Here is a 5,762-nt window from a genome sequence, read left to right as displayed (position 1 = left end):
AGAGGTATCTGAATGTTTGCTCCTCACACACTGCACAAAATTCCTTTAGATTCTACTTAGACTGAGTTGATTCAGCTTGTCACCATACTTTTTTCCTTTGTAGTGTAGCTATACACATACTGATTTATGCCGATTAGAAAGGCTGGGCCTCAGACTGTACATTCTAAAGTCAAGTAAGTAAAAATAACTCGCATACTAGTAAAAAAAAGTCATGCATTAAGTTCCCTACTTGATATATCCGAAGATGAAATCACTGAGTCAGCTATTCCCACAATTAGTACTTCGTTACTAATGACAACCAACAAGAACCCACAATCGATCCTTAAATTCGTTTTATCTTTCTTGGGGTACGTTTGATTACCTGCTGGAAGTGCCACTGATAACTTGTACAGCAATGGTAAGCTGCAAGCTTCAATCTGAGAAAGCATTCCGTTCCGCAGTTTAGTCCATCATTCCGTTCCGTTCCGTTCTGTTCCGTTCCGTAGAATAGTCCCCACCCTTCGTAGCGCTGTAACTTCGAAATTTCTTGGCTTCTAGAGTTGAAACTTCGGTTGACCATTCCTTTAACGGGATGGGGTAAAACCGGGACTGGGACGGGGACAATAGGGGTAAAACCGGGACGGGGAAAATAAGGGTAAAACCGGGACGGGGACAGGGACGGGGACGGGGACGGCCAATAGGAGTAAAACCGGGACGAGGACAGCCGAGGTATAGGGACCACTGTTAGAGTAAGCGATTTTCTCTGAAGGGATTGAATCTTGGATTGGATATAAGTTATGTATGGTTAAGCAAAAATATCAAGTAGCTCTGAGGTAATTTAATCTTTAAACTGTCACTTAAGGTTTGAGAGATTTTGACGTCCTTAGCTATAAGCTAGTGCATGGCTTAGCTAAGAAAAAATCAAGTAGCTTTCTCGAGTAACCTTTGAACTACCGTATAAGGTTAGAGAGATTTTGACATCCTCAGCTAGCTATATAAACCCAGACCTCACACTAAGACACTCTTCAGTGGTTTTTCAAATGGATTGTGAAGTGGAAGATCAAATCATTTCGTGCCCAGATTGTAATTATTGTCTTTGTGCATACAAGATCCCTGGGAAGCCTGCACAGTATTAAAAATTACTTTCTAGCGATTTGTATGTAGCTCTGGACTATAACCAAGTTGTAGATCACTTGGAGAATTCTGACACAACGTATAAGGAGTACATCAACACTTTGGATGCTAATTCTTCAATCCAACCTAAAGGAGGGACAGTGTTCCTTTATGAACAGTGGGAAGTCAAGAAAAAGAAGCTAAAGCAAGTGGAATTATTTAGCTCAAGCTGCTGTGCATGCTGAAAATTAGTTTACTCATATGCTAGGCAAGAATTCATAATATAGTAGTGGGGGAGAGTGTCTAACTGAAATACTTCCATGGAACACACTGTGTTGAGTTACAATAAGCCATGACATTCAGTTCAGTTCCACAATTGTGGAAATTCAGTTCCACAATAAGCCATGACATGGCCTGGGATGGGAAATATGATCCATCAATCCAAGGAGTCAAGCAAAAACAATGAAGTTTAACTTCATCCATCTCAGACTGATAAAGATCCTCTGAGGAGGAAGAAAGATCAAACATTTTATCATTGGCTTCTTTCAAAGAAAGGAAATTGTATGCGGCATTTTTGTAGCAGCTTCGTTGTCCAATTCAATATTGGCCAGGTCTAGGTGTTCATCCATACAAGCTACAATTAGCAGCACTGCTGTAATGATATCTGCATAATCAGTGTTAAAGCACTGGACTGATGTGTGATAAGCAAGAGCTAACTGAACTAATGTGTGGACAGAAATTCCAGCATGATAGTAAAGCTCCATTCTGGCAGGCTCATTGTATGCTGAAAATATTTGTGGATATAAACAGAAAACTACCTCCACTGGTGATAGAGAACATTTGATTAGCATTAATTGGTGCTGATAAGGTCAAGTCTTTATTCTTTGATCAGACTCAGGTGTAACTTAACACAGTGTGTTCCATGGAAGTATTTCAGTTAGACACTCTCCCCCACTACTATATTATGAACTCTTGCCTATAGCATATGAGTAAACTAATTTTCAGCTTGCACGGCGGCTTGAGCTAAATAATTCCACTTGCCTTAGCTTCTTTTTCTTGACTTCCCACTGTGCTTTATCTAAAGGCCTAGATCATAAAGGAACACTGTCCCTCCTTTATAGGTTGGATGGGAGAATTAGCATCCAAAGTGTTGATGTACTCCTTATACGTTGTGTCAGAATTCTCCAAGTGATCTACAACTTGGTTATAGTCCAGAGCTACATTCAAATCGCTAGAAAGTAATTTTTAATACTATACAGGCTTCCCGGGGATCTTGTATGCACAAAGACAATAAGTACAATCTGGGCACGAAATGATTTGATCTTCCACTTCACAATCCATTTGAAAAACCACTGAAGAGTGTCTTAGTGTGAGGTCTGGGTTTATATAGCTAGCTGAGGATGTCAAAATCTCTCTAACCTTATATGGTAGTTCAAAGGTTACTCGAGAAAGCTATGATTTTTTCTTAGCTAAGCCATGCACTAGCTTATAGCTAAGGACGTCAAAATCTCTCAAACCTTAAGTGACAGTTTAAAGATTAAATTACCTCAGAGCTACTTGATATTTTTGCTTAACCATACATAACTTATATCCAATCCAAGATTCAATCCCTTCAGAGAAAATCGCTTACTCTAACAGTGGTCCCTATACCTCGGCTGTCCTCGTCCCGGTTTTACTCCTATTGGCCGTCCCCGTCCCCGTCCCTGTCCCCGTCCCGGTTTTACCCTTATTTTCCCCGTCCCCGTTTTACCCCTATTGTCCCCGTCCCCGTCCCTGTCCCCGTCCCGGTTTTACCCCATCCCCCTTTAACTATCTAGATAAAGAAAATACGAATTAGAAAAATGCACTAACTGGGGTTCTGTGGCATCACTTGGCGACCAATCCATCTAGGTTTACGGTAGCTACTGCTAGCTACAGTACTGACTGTAGTCCGTGATAGAGTCAAGGTCGAGTCAGTAGCTAAGTTACCAAGTATTCGGTAGCTACAACACAGGCATTGCAATAGGAGACTTCACAGCTGGCGGAACTGAGCCAGTGCCGCCTTACAAGACCATAGGTGAGACCTGTTATCTCGTCTTGCGTGACGCTCTCGAGTAAAGTTAGCTATCGTGGAGCATTACTGTAGCCTTGCTGCATCCACACGGGTCACTCAAGCACACGTCATGCGTGTACATGCGACGTTACCCGTGAGCTGTACTGTACAATACAATTGTATCTGTATATTAGGGATCATGGAGGTTCACAAAAAATGTTGGCCAGGATCCAATCTTTCATGGTGCCTTGGCAATATTGGTTAGGTATAACAAATCCCAAAAGTGTCTTCAGTACGACCCTAAATGCTTCCAATAGGATGCTACAAAAAAAACTTAATTAACCCTCTCACTGCCACAACCGCCATATGGCGGTTTTGAAATATACACGCCAATGGCATCGCATTTTAAACACTCTGTAACTTCAGTCAAGTGTTTTAGTAGCCCCTGTGCTTATCCTGTAGTGGGCATGCCCTTAAGTAAATGGGAACAGGGATAACCATTCTCTCATGCACTATCACTTGGTTAGATGATGCAATCTCCTACTTTCAGAATGTTGATAACAGGCATTGTAGATGAATCTTCGAAGTGATAATGGCATTACTAATTAAAGAAGAGAAACAGAGATTATATAGGTTGGAGTGGCATGCTGCTACTTTTGTACACCTCGAAACAGTGATCTCGTGTCTCTATGCGCATGTGTAAGTGCCGAAAACCAGACTTGGAAATAATCACTTCAATTATAAACAAGCTATCAATGTTTATTGTGTTATTATAAACAGACTTAAAACAGTGCTCTCCTGCAAAGTTGTTAAATTTCATGTTTGGTTTTACTTAGACTGATTTTTTCACTTTAACGTTATATAATGGCTTTGTGGTTTCTCTTGTGTAAACAGCAACTTAATAATTGAATTCCTTGTTCTATAGCTAGTAAATAGATGTATATAGGAATAATTATGGTATGGTGTGTGAGAAGCAGTAGATTGGAGCCTCTACAAATTTGGCTGTGAGGGGTTATCCTCTTTGTGTCCCATTTCTCTTTGCTGACAGGTCAAGGTGTTGAATTGCGGTATTACTTGATGGCTTCCGTACATTTATAGCTAATAGACATCGTCTGTATCTTTTTAGTGACTGGATTGATTGCAGAAGTGTTTTTCGTACTGTTCTTCATTTGTAATGGGCTGAAAACAAAGCGTAATGGCCACTTGGTACTTTTCAGTAATTGATAGTTGTCAAACAAAAACAATAAGTCTGATGAAACTCTTTCTATTGGTGCAGTATGTACATATTCACCAGTCATAATTATGTTAGGCAAAAGTGAACAAACAAGTGCAAGGAATATTAGTAATTTTAAGTTTGACAAGGTGTCAAATAAAAAGTAGAGAAACAAGGGAGGTCTCCTACCTCCAAAGATATAGTCTAGTGGACATTTAATCCCACTTTTTATTTGATCTCTAATTGAACTTGATATTCCTAAGTGTTCCTTGCATTTGTCGATAAAATGAACAAGGTGTCCAATTGTAAGAAAAATGTTTGTATATAATATGTCTATTGAACATGCACCAGTACTCCACAAAACTTATGTCAATATTCAGCTAATAACTGTGTATGCTGTATTGTATCTCTTAGGTATTGCAATGACTGGAGTATTGATTGGTAACAGTAATATTGTTTCTGGTAATCTCCTTACTGACTATTCATATGTTTATGAGACTATAAATAGTCTACTTGCTCGTTGTGTGACTGGGCTGGGACCTACTGGTAGTAATGATAATACTGCACTGGGTACATGGTACTTTAATGGAGCTCCACTACCTTATGGATTATGTGAGGAACCTATTGTTCACTTAGTCCAGTCACGAGCTGCTAGTCTAATGAATTTTATTGGAGTGATCAACTTGTGGCAGTGTGGACCATTCACTACTACTGCTGAAGGTGTTTACACATGTGTAATGATGAACAGTTCAATGATGAACCAGACAATGAGATTGGGTGTGTACTTCAGTGGAAGAAGTGAGCCATCTCATTATTTTTTATCACATGTTATAGTTATCTTAGTTGCTATGCTATAGTTGCTATGTTATGCTATATGCTATGTAGTTGCTATGCTATGCTATAGTTGCTATAGTTACCTTGTTAATCATCATTCCCAACACAGCTGCTCCACTCATAGAACCTCCATCATCTACCATGATAGTTGCTGGTGGTTCTCCCCTCACATTGTCCTGTACTTCACAAGGTTCTCCCCCAGACACATTCACGTGGAGGAAGGATGGTGGTCCAATAGTACAGTCCACAAGTATCACTACAGTTACTCATAATAGTACTAGTGCAGTGTTCCGTGCTGAATACTCTATTAATAATGTCTCTATCAGTGATAGTGGAACATATACTTGTACTGTGACTAATCCTATTGGAAGTGACAGTGAAAACATAACTGTTACTGTTCTTGGTATGTTTAACGTGTACTGTATGCACATTATAAGCAACTGGAAATAAGGGTTAATGGAAATGTGCTATCATATGATAGTGCTGTAATAATTGCAAGCATATTCTACCATGTGGTACTTCACTGATCCAATATTAATACGTATGGTGATCCTCTTTGCGTTCTCAGTAGCATGGCACTAAATAGCAACA

Source organism: Dysidea avara, chromosome 1, assembly GCF_963678975.1.
Source record: "Dysidea avara chromosome 1, odDysAvar1.4, whole genome shotgun sequence".
NCBI lineage: Eukaryota > Metazoa > Porifera > Demospongiae > Dictyoceratida > Dysideidae > Dysidea > Dysidea avara.
This window is presented reverse-complemented; position numbering follows the sequence as displayed.